Genomic DNA, 19,770 nt, shown 5'->3' with positions numbered 1-19,770 from the left:
ATTGTCTTCATTTTACAGATGCGGTAACTGATGATCAGAGAGGTGAGTCCTTTGCCTAAGGATTCCCTGTGGTGGATTTACTTTTTATTTTTATTTTTTAATTATTTTTATTTCAGTAGCCTTTGGGGCCCAAGTGGGTTTTGGTTACATGAATGAGTTCCACAGTGATTCTGAGATTTTAGTGCACCCATCACCGGAGCAGTGTACACTGTACCCAATAGGCAGTCTTTTATCCCTCATCCCCTCCCAACCTCCCCAGACTCAGTCCCCAAAGTTCATTATATCACTCTGTATGCCTATGCATCCTCATAGCTTAGCTTCCACTTATACAAGTGAGAACCTACTGTATCTGGATTTCCGTTCCTGAGTTACTTCACTTAGGATCATGGCCTCCAGCTCCACCCAAGTCCTGCAGTGGATTTAAATGCTCAGCCAAGGGGCCGGGCGCGGTGGCTCAAGCCTGTAATCCCAGCACTTTGGAAGGCTGAGATGGGCGGATCACGAGGTCAGGAGATCGAGACCATCCTGGCGAACACGGTGAAACCCCGTCTCTACTAAAAAATACAAAAAACTAGCCGGGCGAGATGGCGGGCGCCTGTAGTCCCAGCTACTCGGGAGGCTGAGGCAGGAGAATGGCGTAAACCCGGGAGGCGGAGCTTGCAGTGAGCTGTGATCCGGCCACTGCACTTCAGCCTGGGCGACAGGGCGAGACTCTGTCTCGAAAAAAAAAAAAAAAAAAAATGCTCAGCCAAGGGCCGGGAGTGGTGGCTGGGCCAGGCGAGGTGGCTCACGCCTGTAATCCCAGCACTTTAGGAGGCCGAAGTGGGTGAATCATCTGAGGTCAGAAGTTCAAGACCAGACTGGCCAAAATGGTAAAACCGTGTAGCTACTTTTTAGTAGTTACAATTAGCTGGACGTGGTGGTGCACAACTGTAATCCCAGCTACCCGGGAGACTGAGACAGGAGAATTGCTTGAACCCGGGTGGCGGAGGTTGCAGTGAGTGGAGATCGCACCATTGCACTCCAGCCTGGGCGACAGAGTGGAAACTCCATCCCAAAAAAAAAAAAACAAAAAAAGCTTAGCCTGACTGATTGGCCTATTGCCTGAGTGCAGAGCTCCTGTCTTTGGGTGGGAAGGAGATTTCTCAGCCACCTTGAGAACTCACTTCCCTTAGTTCTGAAAGGAATGTGAGGGCCAGGGTGTGGGAGAGGGGGCTGAGGTCAAACATGAGATCTTTTCCAGGCCTGGAAGAGTAATTAACCCCTTCTGGCACTCACCAGAGGCTAGGCCTTGTTCTTAGTGCCTTACAGAATTCAGGAATTCATTTAACCAAGATGACAACCTCTGAAGTGGCGGCTATTATTCTCAAACCTAGTTTTTCCTAAACTCCAGGCTTGCGTTTCCATCTGCATTCACCTGTATGTTGAATTTAAACTCAACTATCTCAAACTGTTCTCTTTATTACCCCTCCCCGACAAAACCTGCCTCTACTATGCTGCCCACATCTTAGAGAGTAGCGGCCCCATCCTTCTGACTGCTCCAGCCAAAACCTCCTCTCTTTCCTCACACCCTGAATCCATTCCATCAGCAAGTGCTGTCAACTCAACCTTGGAAATATATCTTCTACCCAACCACATTTCGACACCCCCATGGCTGATTCCATGGTCTGAGCCACCATCGCCTCCCATCTGGATCATAGTACCAGCTTCCCCTGGTCTCCTGGCTTCTGAGGTTTAAACCCCACCCTACCCCAAGCCTTGACTCCCCAAGTCTAATTGCTACACAGCGGCCAGACAGATCTTGTTAGAACATAAGTTAGATCATATTCCTCCTCCACTCCAAACCTTCCCATGGCTCCCACCTTACTCAGAATAGCCAAAACCCTCCCTGTCCAAGGCCTTATACAATTTGCTGATTTCCATTCCCCCGCACCTTCTTCTGTAACCCCAACTCCCATCGCTCTCCAGGTTCCTGCATCCTCTCCAGCCAGGGTCTTGACTCAGGGCCTTTGCCTCACTGTTCCCTCTGCTGGGGTTCTCCTCCCCAGTTGATCACATGGGCAATTCCTTCAAGTCATTGCTTAAACATCACCTTCTCAGTGAGGCCATCCCTGAGCAGCCTATTTAGAATTGCAACCAGGCCAGGCACGGTGGCTCAAGCCTGTAATCCCAACACTTTGGGAGGCTGAGGCAGGTGGATCACCTGAGGTCGGGCATGGAGACCAGCCTGACCAACATGGAGAAACCCCGTCTCTACTAAAAATACAAAATTACCCGGGCATAGTGGCACATGCCTGTAATCCCAGCTACTCGGGAGGCTGAGGCAGGAGAATCACTTGAACACGGGAGGCGGAGATTGTGGTGAGCTGAGATGGCGCCACTGCACTCCAACCTGGGCAACAAGAGCGAAACTCCATCTCAAAAAAACAAAAAAATGCAACCATGCCGGCCAGGTGGAGTGGCTCACACCTATAATCCTAGCACTTTGGGAGGCCAACGGGGGCAGATCACCTGAGGTCAGGAGTTGGAGACCAGCCTGGGCAATATGGTGAAACCCTATCTCTACTAAAAGTACAGAAATTACCCAGGCATGGTGGCATATGCCTGTAATCCCAGCTACTCGAGAGGCTGAGGCATGACAATCACTCAAACTCAGGAGGTGGAGGTTGCAGTGGGCCGAGATCACGCCATTGCACTCCAGCTTGGGGGACAGAGCGAGACTCTGTCTCAAAAAAATAAGGGAAGCTAACACGGGGAATAAATGGTGCAGGCAGTTTGACAATATCAAAATAGAAAATACACATGCCCTTTGATTTCTCCATCTTATGCAGGTGGATCTATAGGTTCAACTCTACATGTTGGAACACTATAGTATTATTTGTAATGAAAACATTTGGAAACAACATAAATGCTCACGGTAGGGGACTAGTTAATAAAATATGGTAAGGCTGAGTGCGGTGGCTCACGCCTGTCATCCCAGTGCTTTGGGAGACCAAGGCAGGAGGATCACTTCAGGCCAGGAGATCAAGACCAGCCTGGGCAACATAGGGCAACATAGCAAGGCCCCATCTCTACAAAAAATTAAAAATTAGCTGGGCATGGTGGCACATGCCTGTAGTCTCAGCTATTAATATTTGGGAGGCTGAGGCAGGAGGATCACACCACTGCACTTTAGCCTGCATACTGAGTAACAAAGCAAAACCCTATCTCTCTTAAAAAAAAAAATTGCGGGAAAGGACACTTCTTTTTTTTTTTTTTTTTGGAGACAGAGTTTCACTCTTGTTGCCCAGGCTGGAGTGCAATGGCACGATCTCAGCTCACCGCAACCTCCATCTCCTGGGTTCAAGCAATTCTCCTGCCTCAGCCTCCCGAGTAGCTGAGATTATAAGCATGTACCACCATGCCTGGCTAATTTTGTATCTTTAATGGGGACGGGGTTTCTCCATGTTGGTCAGGCTGATCTCAAACTCCCAACCTCAGGTGATCCACCTGCCTTGGCCTCCCAAAGTGCTGGGATTACAGGTGTGAGCCACCACACCCGGCCAGGACAAGTCTTCTTACAGAATAATTCCAATTAGTAAATGTAGAAGGATTGAGAGAAATTGAAAATCATCATTAGAACACAAGAATAATAATTGCTGCAGGCAACATCTAGCAATGAACAATAAAATGAGTGTGTGAAACTTTAAGGAGAAACAAGGTTTTTTTTTTTTTAGAAACAGGATCTTACTACGTTGTCCAGGCTGGTCTGGAACTCCTGGGCTCAGTGGGATCCTCCCACCTCATGCTCCCCAGTAGCTGTTACTACAGGCACATACTACCCCACCAGGCTTGAAACAAGATATTTGCACAGACTCAAAGTATCTACCTCCAAATATGTATTAATTAGTATGGCGGTTTTAACATATGCATACAAGTTCTTTGATGCTCTGCCATCTAGGAAATGGAGTTTAATTTTTCTCCTCTTGAGTGTAGGCTGGACTCAGCAACTTGCTTCTAACAAGTAGAATGTGGAAAAGCAAAAACAGTGACTTCACAGTGGAAAAATGGGTCAGACACCTCCTTAACCAAATGAAGGCTGGCACTGCTAGTCGAAAGTCTTGTTGATATCACAGCCTCTGAAATCATGTGGTGAGAAGGGCACTTTGCCTGGGTGGTATTCTTCCCCCAAATCCGTAACTTCAGCCTAATAATGAGAAGACCCATTCTACGAAAGATCTGACCAGCACTCTTCAAAGGTGTCCAGGTCACAAAAGACAAGGAAAGGACAAGAAACGCTCTCAGGTTGGAGGAGACTGAGGAGACATGGCTGAAGGATACCCCTGTGCTGTCCATGTAACTCTTCGATAAATCTACAATTACTTCAAAATAGAGAGCAAAAAATACAATTGCTGGCCAGGCGCGGTGGCTTACGCCTGTAGTCCCAGCACTTTGGGAGGCTGAGAAGGGCAGATTACTTGAGGTCAGGAATTCGAGACCAGCCTGGCCAACATGGTGAAACCCTGTCTCTACTAAAAATGCAAAAATCAGCCGGGCACGGTGGCAGTCACCTGTAATTCCAGCTACTCGCGTAGCTGAGGCAGGAAAATCTCTTGAACCCAGGAGGCAGAGCTTGCAGTGAGCTGAGATTATGCCACTGCACTCCAGCCTGGGCAACAGAGCGAGACACTGTTTCAAAAAATAAAAAGTAAAAAATTACTGTGGTCAAGATGGAGTAACAAGGATCTGGTTTAACACACCCCAAAAAGGACCTAAGAAAGGACCATTCCCTCTCCTCTCTGAGGTGGGAAGATCTGGGAAGGAGAGGAGGCTGACCAGTGAGGTCCACCTTCTACTCCACCCCTCTTCTATCCAAGATTCTGGGCAACCAACCCCCACACCACCCTGGAGGCTCCCTCCCTCCTGCTGAGTCCAGCATGCCCTCTCCATCCCTACTGACCCAGGGGACTAGGTTAGCTCAGAGAAGTCTCTCTAACTCACCCACAACTGGACCAAAGAAGGAGTGACCTGGGGCCACTGCCTTGTCCCTGGGAACACTGTGCCAGGGCAGGGGGCTGAGATGCCCCAGGGTAAGAGAGAGAAACAGTGATTTTTTTTTTTTTTCCTAAGACAGAGTTTCACTCTTGTTACCCAGGCTGGAGTGCAATGTGCAATCTTGGCTCACCGCAATTTCTGCCTCCTAGGTTCAAACGATTCTCCTGCCTCAGCCTCCGGAGTATCTGGGATTACAGGCATGCACCACCATGCCCCCCCGGCTAATTTCGTATTTTTAGTAGACACAGGGCTTCTCCATGTTGGTCATGGTTAGTCTCGAACTCCTGACCTCAGGTGATCCGCCCGCCTTGGCCTCCCAAAGTGCTGGGATTAGAGGCGTGTCCCACTGCACCCAGCCAAAAACAGTGACAGTCATATAGATGGGGGAGGGATTAATGGGGTGGAGTGAGAGAGAGCCTGCTGGGGCAGCCCGGAAGGCAGGCGTTCTTTCTGTTCAGCAACATTCCTGCCCCCACAGTCTCCTCCCACAGCTTATATCTAGTGCAGGCTGAGAGTGAATCTGTCTGCCAGTGTTCAAGCCACTGCGTGAACCTGGGCAATTTCTTAACCTCTCTGAATGTCAGGGGTTTTTTTGTCTCCAAAATGGGAACAACAAGGATACCAATCCCTTGAGATTGTTTGAAGACTTAATGCACTTAACACACACTTGACACGTAGACATGGGCCCTAAATGCCAGCTGTTATTATGAAAGAGAGAAGACGAGGCCGGGCGCGGTGGCTCAAGCCTGTAATCCCAGCACTTTGGGAGGCCGAGACGGGCGGATCACGAGGTCAGGAGATTGAGACCATCCTGGCTAACATGGTGAAACCCCGTCTCTACTAAAAAATACAAAAAACTAGTCGGGCGAGGTGGCGGGCGCCTATAGTCCCAGCTACTCGGGAGGCTGAGGCAGGAGAATGGCGTAAACTCGGGAGGCGGAGCTTGCAGTGAGCTGAGATCCGGCCACTGCACTCCAGCCCGGGTGACAGAGCAAGACTCCGTCTCAAAAAAAAAAAAAAAAAAGAAAAAAAAAGAAAGAGAGAAGACGGAGGTTCAGAACTAGCAGGCAATACATAATCTATAATGATGGAGGGCTCAGGCAGGGTCCAGTCCTCCAGGGACTCACAGTCTAGTGGAAAGGACAGTCTTGTGGACAGCAAATGGCAATATACCTGGGTGAGTACTGTAAGAGAAGAACAAAGTAATATCCTATCACAGGGGCAGGCACGGGGCAGTGAGAGACAAGCTCTTGTCCATGCAGGGCTCTGTACTCCGTCCATCACATACATTAGGTCTTGCAGTCCTCATACCACCATAAGGTGGTTACCATTATCTCCAATTCACAGAAAAGCAAACAGTACTGAGTGTTTAAGCATCCTGTCTGAGATGGCATAGCTAGTGGAGTTGAAATTTGAACCCAAGTAATCCGGGTCCAGAATATCCCGGATGCAGAAATGACCCCACGGATTCTACAAATGAACTAATCAGGTTGGAGGTCATACTCATAACCCCTCACACAGGTCCACACAGACACAGGCAAGCACACACGTGTCTATTCAGATACACACCAATTCCTGTCTATGACAAGTGCTCAGAAAATCCTCCACAGCACCACACCAGGAATGATGTGCATTTGTTGAGGAAAAAAATCGGCTCTGAAGACTTCACAGACACATGCAGTGAAATGTAAATTGAGGGACCCACCCAAGATCTTGAATATCACATTACATGCCTGGATGCACACAAACATGCATTCATGTACACACCAATGGGCATGTAAATGATGATGAGGAGGTCTGCAGACACTGACACACTGCATTTGCACTCACTCTGCTACTGAATTTTTTAGCAGCTACATTTACTGAGCACCTACTCTAGGTAAGGAAAGATAAAGCAACCAGGCGCTGTGGCTTACGCCTGTAATCCCAGCAGTTTGGGAGGCTCAGGCAGACGGATCACCTGAGGTCAGGAGGACAGCCTGGCCAACATGGTAAAACCTTGTCTCTACTAAAAATAATACAAAAATTAGCTGGGTGTGGTGGCTCACACCTGTAATCCCAGCTACTCAGGAGGCTGAGGCAGGAGAATCACTTGAATCCAGGAGGTGGAGGTTGCAGTGAGCCGAGATCATGCCATTGCACTCCAGCCTGGGTGACAGAATGAAACTCTGTCTCAAAAAAAAAAAAAAAAAAAAAAAAAAATGTTAAAAAGGATAAAGCTCAGAGAAGTGAAGTGGTTTGCCCAAACTCAAATGGCTGCCCACCTCAGCCTCTGCAGTGCTGAGATTACAGGCGTGAGCCACCGTGCTGTGAATTTATTTTTTACACAAATCTGAGTGCTCACTCTGTGCTGGTCCTGGACGGGTCTCTGTGGATGTCTGGTGAGCAAGATGGACACAGCTCAGTCATTGCCACATTAAGAGCTTGAATGACACCAGTCAGGCTGGGGAAATGGGAGGGCCTTTGACATGCAGAGTGACTCAGCCAGTGTGAGCAGGGGTTGTCAGCATGCCTGGGGGAGCAAGAGGCTGTGAGAGGTGTGTGTGTACTTGTGTGCCTGTGTGTGTCCGTGTGTACACATGTGTGCGCCGGCGCAGACAGGCGTTGGCCAATGCAGGTGCCCCCACTAGCACAGTGCATCCTCAGTCTTCACCCTCCCAGGCCTCACCCTGCCCCTGTTGTGTGCCAGCTGGGCCTGCCCCACATCATGCCTGACACCCATGCAAAACCTTCTTCCAGTCACAGGACAAAGGCCTCCTCAGCCCAGACCCTGGACCCCAGGGGTAAAGACCTCCCAGACTCTAGTGCTCCTCAGCATGGACCTCTCCACCAGGAGCCCCAGAGTTATGAGAAACTCACACACCCAAAGCCCACCGCCCTGTGCCCATGTGCATGGAGTGTGCCCAGGTACACACAAGTGCTGGAGATGCCCCAGGGCGGTCCAGACAGATGCGCAGATGACACATTGGCCACTGAGTTTCCACAGACACTGAGCTAAGTGCTTTGGAGACATGCTGGGTGACCTTAGGCTTGTCACCCTCTCTGAGCCTCGGTTTCTAATCTAAAAACAGGGTAATTATACTCACTCCCATTCTTGTTAGAATAACCTAACGCATCATGACCTCAACACATCATGATTTTCTTTCCTGAGTTCCTGCCTTCCCAGCTATATTGTCTATTCCTCAGCAGTATCCACTGACTCTTATATCCCCGTTTCTCCTGTGACACTCCATTATACAGGACTCAAATAACTACCTGCTCTAAGAATTGCTGAGTGACGTGTAGTCCTCATAAATAGCAATAATAGTCACTAACATTTATGTAACAACAAGAGCCAGCAATTTTGATTTTTTATTATGTCGGGCATTGCACTGAGCACTTTACATTCCTTCATTCATTTGACAGACATTCACTGAACAACTGGTAGGTGCCGGGCTCTGTGCTAGACGTGGGGATGCAGCATCTTTGCCCTCAAGGTTCTTACATTCTAATGGGGAAGAAGGGATAGACAAAAGACAATTTGGCTGGACACAGTGGCTCACGCCTGTAATCCCAACAGTTTGGGAAGCCAAGGCAGGCAGATCACTTGAGGTCAGGAGTTTGAGACCAGCCTGATCAACATGGTGAAACCCCTGTCTCTACTGAAAAAATACAAAAATTAGCCAGGTGTGGAGGCGGGCACTTGTAATCCCAGCTACTTGGGAGGCTGAGGCACAAGAATTACTTGAACCTAGAAGGTGAAAGTTGTAGTGAGCGGAGATTGAGCCACTGCACTCCAGCCTGGGTGACAGAGTGAGACTCAGTCTCAAAAAAAAAAAAAAAAGATAATTTAATACATAAATGGGATAACTTCAAACCTTGACAAGGGCTATGAACAAAATAATGAAGAGTTATGGATTCAAGACAAACTGTAGGGATTAGATGGGGCATGATGCTTGATGAGTGGTCAGGGAGGGCCTCTCTGAGGAACAGATATTTGATCTGAGACCTGAAGAAGAAGGAAGAGCCTGGAAAGATATAGGAAAAGTTCCAGGCAGATGGCGCAGCAAGGGCAAAGGCCCTGGGGCAGAAGAACTTGGTAGGTTCGAGAACTAGGAGAAAGGGAGCATAGCTGGAGGATGATTCAGCAAGCCTGGCAGGTCTGTTGTGGATGACTCAGCAAGCCTGGTAGGTCTGTCCTGGATGACTCAGCAAGCCTCGCAGGTCTGTTCTGGTTTCAGAATCCAGGCATTTTGTCCTTCATTCCAGGCAGCCTCAGAGACGTGCATCCCTGCCATACACAACAATGTGTGCACATTGGCACACATGCACATGCATGTGCACACACACTCTGCATGCTGACACACAACTAAGGGCCAGACCAGCCATGATAGTCTAAGACGCTAACATTTTTCTCTAGTATCTTGTGGGGCCAAGTAGGAGGGCCAGATGTTACCTTACCCCAGCCTTCCAGAAGCTCTGGGCCAAAGAAAGATTAAATGGCAGGAGAGAAATGGCTTAGTAAGGAGGTGTGGGGGGACTCGGGTGACCTGTGGGGGTACGGAGATGGGGGAGATGATAGAGCCGCTGGGGACATCCCCTCTGGGGAAGTGAGGGAGCGCTGAGGACAGAGAAGCAGAGGGAGTGAAGACAGTTCTCAGAAGCTCAGGGCCTCCACACTCACCACAGCCCCCACTCAGCCGACATGCCCTGCTTCCTCTCACCTCCCCGGCTTCACCTCAGAGATGGGACACTCGTTGCCCACCAGGGCAGCCTGGGTGGTGCCGACTGTGAGACAGCTCCTCTTCCACATCTGCCTTTGTGGCTGTAAAATGTGGAAAGTTTCATTCACTGGAATAAGAGAAATACCTATGAAAGCTGCAGGAAGATTTTTTTTTTTTTTTGAGATGGAGTTTTGCTCTTGTCGCCCAGGCTGGAGTGCAATGGCGCAATCTCGGCTCACTGCAACCTCCGCCTGCCAGGTTCAAGCGATTCTCCTGCCCCAGCCTCCCGAATAGCTGGGATTACAGGCGTTTGCCATCATGCCCAGTTAATTTTTTTTTATTAGTAGAGACGGGGTTTCGCCATGTTGGCCAGGTTGGTCTCAAATTCCTGACCTCAGGTGATCCACCCACCTCAGTCTCCCAGAGTGCTGGGATTACATTTTTTTAAATCAGTTTGGTAAGAATCAAAAATTTTGGTAACACCCAGTGCTGTTGTAGTTCTGGGAAACAGGTACTCACATCCTTTGCTGGCAGGAGGTAGATTGATAACAATCTCTGTAGAGGAGGAGCCAGAGATCTCTATTAAAAGTGCAAATGCACAAATATTTGACTGTGCCTAGAAACTCTTCTTCTAGGCAGGTGGTGGCTCACGCCTGTAATCCCTGCCTCCCAGGCCAAGGTTGCAGTGAGCTGAGATAGCGCCATTGCACTCCAGCCTAGGCAACAAGAGCGAAACTGTCTCAAAAAAAAAAAAAAAAAAAAAGAAATGAAAAAGAAAGAAAGAAGGAAAGAAAGAAAGATAATTGCTCTCTTTCCCATCTTGCAAGATGGCAGGTGAAAAAGTTGAGAAGCCAGATACTAAAGAGAAGAAACCCGAAGCCAAGAAGGCTGATGCTGGTGGCAAGGTGAAAAAGGGTAGCCTCAAGGCTAAGAAGCCCAAGAAGGGGAAGCCCCATTGCAGCCGCAACCCCGTCCTTGTCAGAGGAATTGGCAGGTATTCCCGATCTGCCATGTATTCCAGAAAGGCCATGTACAAGAGGAAGTACTCAGCCGCTAAATCCAAGGTTGAAAAGAAAAAGAAGGAGAAGGTTCTTGCAACTCTTACAAAACCAGTTGGTGGTGACAAGAACGGCGGTACCCGGGTGGTTAAACTTCGCAAAATGCCTAGATATTATCCTACTGAAGATGTGCCTCGAAAGCTGTTGAGCCACGGCAAAAAAACCCTTCAGTCAGCACGTGAGAAAACTGCGAGCCAGCATTACCCCCGGGACCATTCTGATCATCCTCACTGGACGCCACAGGGGCAAGAGGGTGGTTTTCTTGAAGCAGCTGGCTAGTGGCTTGTTACTTGTGACTGGACCTCTGGTCCTCAATCGAGTTCCTCTACGAAGAACACACCAGAAATTTGTCATTGCCACCTCAACCAAAATTGATATCAGCAATGTCAAAATCCCAAAACATCTTACTGATGCTTACTTCAAGAAGAAGAAGTTGCGGAAGCCCAGACACCAGGAAGGTGAGATCTTCAACACAGAGAAAGAGAAATACGAGATTACAGAGCAGCGCAAGATTGATCAGAAAGCTGTGGACTCACAAATTCTACCAAAAATCAAAGCTGTTCCTCAGCTCCAGGGCTACCTGCGATCTGTTTTTGTCCTGACGAATGGAATTTATCCTCACAAATTGGTGTTCTAAATGTCTTAAGAACCTCATTAAATAGCTAACTACAAAAAAAAAAAAAAAAAAAGAAAGAAAGATTCTAGGTAATTAAAGATTCTAGGTAATTAAAGGAAATTAGCTCAGAACTTCTCTCTACAACCCCATGTATGAACATTGCAGCATTTTTTGTTATAGCAAAAGACTGGAAATAATTAAATGTTCATTGACAAGGGATGGTTTAAATAAACCAGTACATTCCTAACCATGGAATAGGACCAAGCTGTAAAAACTAACCAGGCAGGTCTTTCTGAACTTTCTGATATGGAACAGTCCCCAAGATAAATTGTTAAATAGGAAGGAAAAAGGCAATCTGAAGGACATGGAGTGTGCTCCCGTCTGTGTAAAAAAGTGACAATAAATAGTCATATTTTATGTCCTGAAGGAAACACAAGAAAATGGCTTGACCCCAAGAAGATGAACTAGGAGATGGGGATAGGAGTGGGAGGGAGACTTCTCAAGTATTACCCTTCTGTGCCTTTGAATTTTGAGCTAAAATATTTAAATAAAATATTAATATAATACAATTAATAATTAATATTGAATAAAATAAAATACTTAAAAATCTGCTCCCCGGGCGGTGGCTCACGCCTATAATCTCAGCACTTTGGGAGGCCGAGGCAGGTGGATAACCTGAGGTCAGGAGTTCGAGACCAGCCTGACCAACATGGAGAAACCCCGTCTCTACTAAAAATACAAAATAATTAGCCGGGCTTGGTGGCGTATGCCTATAATCCCAGCTACTCAGGAGGCTGAGGCAGAAGAATTGCTTGAACTCGGGAGGTGGAGGTTGCAGTGAGCCGAGATTGCGCCATTACACTCCAGCCTGGGCAACAGAAGTGAAACTCTGTCTCAAAAAAAAAAAAAAGTCTGCTCAAAAGTGCCACATACTCCTACACACTTCTTGCCCTCAGCTAAGTTCTGTCCCCATGGAACTCTCCCTGGAAGAGATAATCTGTCTCCCAAGACAGCAGGCCTGGGTGTGAGTCCTGATTCCATCACTGACCCTAAGTGTGACCTCAGGCAAGACACCCACACCCCTGGCTTGTACTAGACAATGCTCTCCAGCACTGACATTCTGTTTCTCCTGCTGGAGGGGCAGGCACAGTGTCTTCTTGCTCTGTAATTCATTCAGTTCACCTAAACTGACCTACTCTGGGCCAGAGTCTGGGTTTGTCCATTTCTTGCCCTCCATGCCCCACTGCAGTGTCAGCATGGGAGTTGGTACCCTATAGGAGTTCTGGACAGACTCAGCTTACGGATGAGGAACGGATGGTGGGTCAGATGCACGGTAAGGATGGTCAGGTACAGGCACATGGTGATTGAATAGATTCATGGGGTGGGTCTTTAAGACAACAGCCTTTACTCAATCCTAAGCCCTCTCCACAGCTACCACCCTATTTTTTCTCCCCTTTGCAGAAAAGGTCTTGGAGAAAATTGCCTACCTTCGCTGTTTTTAATTTCTCTATCTCTCTCCCTCTGAGACAGGATCTGCTCTCTCACCCAGGCTGGAGTGCAATGGCGTGATCATGGCTCACTGCAGCCTCAACCTCCTGGGCTCAAACGATCTTCCCACCTCAGCCTCCCGAGTAGCTGGGACTACAGGTGTGCACTACCACGCCTGGCTAATTTTTGTATTTTTTGTAGAGACTAGGTTTTGCTATGTTACCCAGGCTGGTTTTGAACTCCCAGGCTCAAGTGATCCATCCACCTCAGCCTCCCAAACTGCTGGGACTGCAGGTGTGAGCCACCACACCAGGGCCTCTTATCTCTTAAGTCCATTCCAATAATGCTTCTACCTGTCACTTCCCCAATTGAAACTGCTCTTGTCAGTGTCACCACATTGCTAAATCCAATGCTCAGTTCTCATTCTTCATCTTTTTTTTTTTTCTTTGAGACGGAGTCTTGCTCTGTCACCCAGGCTGGAGTACAGTGGCACGATCTTGGTTCACTGCAACCTCTACCTCCTGGGTTCAAGTGATTCTCCTGCCTCAGCCTCCCGAGTAGCTGGGACTTCAGGCACAAGCCACCAAGCCCAGTTAATTTTTGTATTTTCATTAGAGATGGCGTTTCACCATGTTGGCCAGGATGGTCTCAATCTCTTGACCTCGTGATCCACCTGCCTTGGCCTCCAAAAGTGCTGGGATTACAGGCGTGAGCCACTGCACCCGGCTCATTCTTCATCTTCTTAACTGATCAACAGTTTGACACAGCTGACCACTCCCTGCCCCTTGATGTACTTCTCTTCACTTGGTGGCCAGGCCTCCACTCTCTGCTGGCTTTCCTCCTTCTCAGGCTCCCTGCTTCTCCCATTCCTGTTAGAGCAGTCAGGACTCGGTCCCTGGAGCTCTCATCCAGTCTCACGTCTATGACTCCCAACGCTGTATCCTCAGCCCATACCTCTCCCCTTAACTCCAGCCCATACATTCAAATACCTACCTGATGTCTCCTCGAGGATGTCTAAAAGCCATCACAGACTCCACAGAACCAAAGCTGAACCTGGGCTTCCCCCAAACACCTCGCTCCATCTCATTTGATGGCAGTTCCATACCTGTCACTGTTCAGGCTAAGAAACCTTGGCAGCACCTTGATACCTTCTTTTCCCTCACACTCCACATCTAGACCATCTGCAATCCTGTTGACTCCACCTTTAAAATACACCCAGAATCCGGGCCAGGCGCAGTGGCACACGCCTGTAATCCCAGCACTTTGGGAGGCCGAGGTGGGTGGATCACCTGAGGTCAAGAGTTTGAGACTAGCCTGACCAACATGGTAAAACTCCTTGTCTACTAAATAAAAAAATTAGCCAGGCATGGTGGTGCATGCCTGTAACCTCAGCTACTTAGGAGGCTAAGGCAGGAGAATCAGTTGAACCTGGGAGATGGAGGTTGCAGTGAGCCAAGATTGTGCCATTGCACTCCAGCCTGGGCAACAAGAGTGAAACTCTGTCCCAAAAAAAAAAAAAAAATACACCCAGAATCCAATCACATCTCACCCCTAGCACGGCCACTGCCCTGCTCTGAGCCACTGGAGTTTAACAGAATTATTGCAACATCTGCTCCCTTGTCTTCCTGTCCTTGCCTCATTCAGTCTATTCCAAGTACAGATCCCTAAACGATTTTATTTTAAAAGTAAGTCAAGGCTGGGCATGGTAGCTCATGCCTGTAATCCTAGTGCTTTGGGAGGCCGAGGAAGGAGGATCACTCAGGTGCAGGAGTTTGAGACTCATCTGGGCAATGTGGCAAGACCCTGTCTCTACTTAAGAAAAAAAAAAAAAAAAAAAGGCTGGGCATGGTGGCTCACGCCTGTAATCTTAGCACTTTGGGAGGCTGAGATGGGTGGATCACCTGAGGTCAGGCGTTCAAGACCAGCCTGGCCAACACGATGAAACCCCGTCTCTACTAAAAATACAAAAATTAGCCGAGCATAATGGTGCACGTCTGTAATCCCAGCTACTCAGGAGGCTGAGGAAGAAGGATTGCTTGAACCCAGGAGGTGAAGGTTGCAGTGAGCCTAGATCGCACCACTGTGCTCCAGCCTGCATGATGGGAGCGAGACTCCATCTCAAAAAAAAAAAAAAAAAGTAGGTGAGATCATTTCCCTCCTCTCCTTAAACCCTCCCCTGCCTCCTCATGACTCCCCAGCATCCTTTCGAAGGCCTCCAAATCTCCAGATTATCTGAACTCCCTTTACCTCTCTGACCTCATCTGCCACTGCCCCCCTGTCACTTGCAGCACTCCAGCCACATTGACCTTCTCTGATGGCACACCATTCAGCTAGTCGGCTTCCCCATGGAGCTTTTGCATGAGCTGTTCCTCTTCCTGAACAATTTGCCCTTCAGATAGTCTCAGGGCATCTACTGGAACGCTCCACTCAGTACAGCCACTGTCCGCCCACTCAACAGTCCTCATCCTCTGTACTTACTCTTTTTTTCCCTTGTATTCATCACCCTCTAAAATATGCTATAATGTACTTATTATGGTAATTATTTCTTGCATGTTTCTTTCTTTCTTTTTTTTTTTTTTTGAGACAGGGTCTCACTCTCTTGCCCAGTTTGGAGTGCAGCAGCGTGATCTCAGCTCACTGAAATCTTGGCCTACATGGCTCAAGCCGTCCTCCCACCTCTGCCTCCTGAGTAGGTGGGACTACAGGCACTCACCACCATGCCTGGCTAATGTTTGTATTTTTTTGTAGAGATGAGGTTTCACCATGTTGCCTAAGCTAGTCTCAAACTCCTGGGCTCAAGTGATCCTCCCGCCTCAGCCTCCCAAACTACTGGGATTGCAGGTGTGAGCCACTGTGCCTGGCTGCACATTTCCTTCTAATGGGATGTAAGCACCACTTTTGTCTGTTGTTTTCACTGTAGTATCGCCAGCCTTTGGAATGTTGTCTGGCAAGTAGTAGGTACTCAGTAAATATTTGTCGAAGAAACGGATGAATGTATAAATAGCATGGATTGATATGGGAAAGCTATGTAGGTGGATGGATGGATGCTTGTCGAATGGAGTGTAGATGAAAGAACAGCGAGAAATTCGAATGGCTAGATGGTGGGGATGTGTTATGAAAGAATAATTCATAGATGGAAAAGGAATGAATAGATGGGTGGAGGGATTTAATCCCTTCAGCTACTATTTACTGACCACTTGCCATGTGCCAGGCACTGTATGAGGTGCTAGAGACACTGGTGAGCCACACAGGCAAGGTGCCTGTCCTAAGGGAGCTTGTAGTTCAGTGGGGGAGGCAGACACTAAACAAATAACAAATGCATGCATAATTCCAATTATAGTAAGTGCTCTGGTGGAAAAGAACAGGATGCTCTGGGAGAGAATAATATGGATAAGTGATGGAAAAATGGACAATAAATGGGTAGATGGGGATGATAGGATTGGGGCTACTTGCCTTAAAGGGCCTTTCGGACCACATGCACATCCCACATTACCAGACCAGCTCTGCTCTCAGAGACTGTCCCCTCTCTCCCTGCCCTGACTCAGCACCTGCCTGGCCTATCCCCAGTGGTCCTGCCTGACTCCACCTCCAGCTCCGACCCTGCTGAGTAACAGTCAGGCTGGTCAAGGGGCTGCCTCATGTTCAACCCAGCCCCTCAGCCTTCCTCGACCTGGGGAGGCGTGGGGAGCAGGCCAGAGGGGAAGGGAGCAGGTGCCAAGCTCTTGATGCCTGTGCCTGAGCACTGCCCTGTTGAGACTAGAGAGAGAATCTATGTCCAGGGTATCTGGGGCTAGAGTTGGGGTTTATCTGGGGCCTGGGGTCACACATGATGGATTAGAGCTAAATCTGTCTCCAGGGTTATAACTAAATCAGGAGCTAGGATTCAAATTCAGTTTACGGATCATGTGGGGAAAAGGTGGCTGCCTAGTGAACGACCAAGACAGTGTTCAGTTTGGGGCCTGGGTCGGGGTTAGCTGTGGCTAGGGCTCAGGGCTTAGCGATCACGGCTCAGACTACATTCAAGGTTTCAGGCCAGAGTGCAGTTGAAGTGCAAATTCAGGCAATAGGGTTCAACCTAGGACCAGAGTCAAGGATCTGGGCTCAGTCAGTGTCCAGGGCACTGGCCTTGTCTCCTCTTCTTCCGGAGGGGAGCCAGGTGGATGAGTTGGATCTAAATGCCCTGTGGAGCAACTTCCAGCTCAAGTTCCATCACCCAGGCAGCCTAAGCCCTCTCAGCACTGGCCCCAAAGCCTTCCTCCATCCCTCAACTTCCTCCATCACTCCCTGACAGCCTGGCCTGGCTCAGTGTCCCTCACAAGGCCAAACAGTCCTCACTCTGGCACCCCAGGGGACAGGGTAGGGGTGGGGACTATGGGACAGGGTGTTTGACCCAGGAGGGCGTCTTGCGCAAGGTTTTCTGATGCAACTGACTGAGTGCTTCAGCGCTCCACCCCCACCCCCCAAGCTTTTCTCAGAAAGTCAAGGGCTGAGCAGTTATCCAGACTGAACACACATAATCCCCTTCCTTCTCTGGCCTCTGATGGCTTCAGGACCTGCAGACAAAAGGAAGGCAGGAAAGAAGGAAGGAAGGAAGGAAGGAAGGTCAGGTTACTCAGCAATGAGTCCAGCATTGGGAGCTGGCAGATCTGGGGCTCCCTCCTCCTCCAGCTGAGAGGCGAGAAAGAGAATCAGGATCCCTGGAAGTTCGGAGATCCTAACCCTTTATACACTCAAAGCAGCAATTATATGCCTGAGCTCAGGAAGAGACCTGTAGTTGCCCAAGGTCAGAGGCAGGGTCAGAACCAGAGCAGCTGTCTTCAGCCCATGACTACGATCTAGCTCCTTCCACCACACAGAGGGAGAGAGCCCTTCACCCTTGAGGAGGGCATAAGACTTCCCCAGGAACCTCCCGTCAATCTTGTTGAGGCTCCTGAAATGGTGGAAAGACGTGGACTTTGAAACCACACAGACTTGGGTTTAAATCCTAGGCCAGGAGCAGTGGCTCACACCTGTAATCCCAACACTTTGAGAGGCTGAGGCAGGCAGATAGATCACTTGCGGTTAGGAGTTTGAGACCAGCCTGGCCAACATGGTAAAACCCCGTCTCTACTAAAAATACAAAAATTAGCCAGGAATGGTGGTGCACGCCTGTAATTCCAGCTACTCAGGAGGCTGAAGCGTGAAAATCTCTTGAACCCAGGAGGCGGAGGTTGCAGTGAGCTGAGATCACGCCACTGCACTCCTGGGTGAGAGTGAGACTCTGTCTCAAAAAACCCCACTGGCTTGCTGTGTAATGCTGGGGAGGTTACTTTCACTCTTTGACACCGGATTTGCTCAAGTGCAAAGTGGGCGTAAATGCATCCTTAGCTTACAGGGCTGTGGTGAGGCTGACGTGAGGAAGCACTGGAAGGCACAGCCTAGGCTCCACATGGGCCACTCTCAGGAAGTGTGTCCCCACCTTCCCCTTTATCCTCAGCTCTCACAGGGTGTGTCTGCTGGGGGAGGAGGTGCAGCAGCCCTGGGGCCTTGGAAATAATAATAGCCACTCACCCTCCAGTGCTTACCATGTGCTGGGAACACTCCTAAGCGGTGAACTTAACCTGTATTAGCCCATTTAACCCTCCATTTAATCCAATAACAGTTCCCAGGCCAGGCATGGTAGCGCGTGCCCATATCCCAACTACACAGGAAGCTGAGGTGGGAGGACCGCTTGAGCCTAGGAGGTTGAGGCTACAGTGAGTCATGATCACCCTACCACACTCCAGCCTGGGCGACAGAGCAAGACCTTCTAAGAAAGAAAGAAAGAGAGAGAGAAAGAGAAAGAGAGAGAGAAAGAACAGAAAATCCCAATGACAATAAGCAGTTCAATAACCCTACAGGAAAACACTGTCATCAATCCCACTTTATAGATACGGCTGTGGGTCTCAGAGTAGCTAACTGACTTTGTCCAAGACAGTGGACAAGAGACCATATGGATTTTGAGCCAGGCCAACTGGCTCTGAATCCCATTGTCCCCTCCCTCCTTAAACTAGTGATGTCACTGCTCTAAGCCCCAGTTTCCTCATCTGTCTCCAGGGATAAAAACAGCAGCTTCATGGGGGAAGTTTGAGGATGACACAAGATGACATAAGGGAGAGGGCCATGCTCTACCCACCGGCATGAGAAGAGACTTTCTCAGGAAGAATCCCAGGCCGCCCCTGGGGCAACCATGGGGCTGGCCTTCCTGTCTCTCCTTAGGCCCAGCCTAGCATGATCTGGATGGTGAGGGATTTCTGCAAAGCCCCCAGGAGCCTCTAGAAAGGAAGGTGCCTAGTCTCCTAGATAAGGGCTCCCAGAGAGGATCATAGGCCTGGAGTTGCCATTCTTGAATCACCCACTGTCTTCCCCTAGTTGATTGGTCTGAATCCATGTACTTATTTTTTATATTAGTTCCATAATGTTTTCCTTCCAACCAGCTCATCTTTTATTTATTTATTTTTATTATTATTATTTTTTAATACAGAGTCTTGCTGTGTCACCCAGGCTGAAGTGCAGTGGTATGATCTCGGCTCATTGCAATCTCTGCCTCCCAGGTTCAAGCGATTCTCATGCCTCAGCCTCCCAAGTAGCTGGGACTACAGCTGCACACCACCCTGTCCGGCTAATTTTTTATTTTTAGTGGAGATGGGTTTTTGCCATGTTGACCAGGCTGGTCTCAAACTCCTGACCTCCGGTGATCCACTCGCCTCTGCCTCCCAAAGTGCTGGGATTACAGGCATGGGCCACTGCACTCGGCTGCAACCACCTCATTTTTAAAAACTTATGTAAATTTATTTAACATGGAAATTTAAAATCACTGACCTCAAATAGAAAACTATATGATTTGCCATAA

General features: G+C 48.8%; 1 pseudogene across 1 annotated transcript; it reads left to right on the top strand.

Annotated features, from left to right (window-relative positions):
• The first annotated feature begins 10,564 nt into the window (after positions 1 to 10,564).
• Positions 10,565 to 11,476, top strand: LOC111548116 (annotated as a pseudogene). The gene has a single exon (XR_002733318.2). The product of XR_002733318.2 is annotated as a 60S ribosomal protein L6 pseudogene (transcript).
• Positions 11,477 to 19,770: the final 8,294 nt, after the last annotated feature.

Source organism: Piliocolobus tephrosceles, chromosome 20 (assembly GCF_002776525.5).
Source record: "Piliocolobus tephrosceles isolate RC106 chromosome 20, ASM277652v3, whole genome shotgun sequence".
NCBI lineage: Eukaryota > Metazoa > Chordata > Mammalia > Primates > Cercopithecidae > Piliocolobus > Piliocolobus tephrosceles.
The sequence above is the reverse complement of the archived record's forward strand: the minus strand, read 5'-3'. Positions and strand labels throughout refer to the sequence as shown.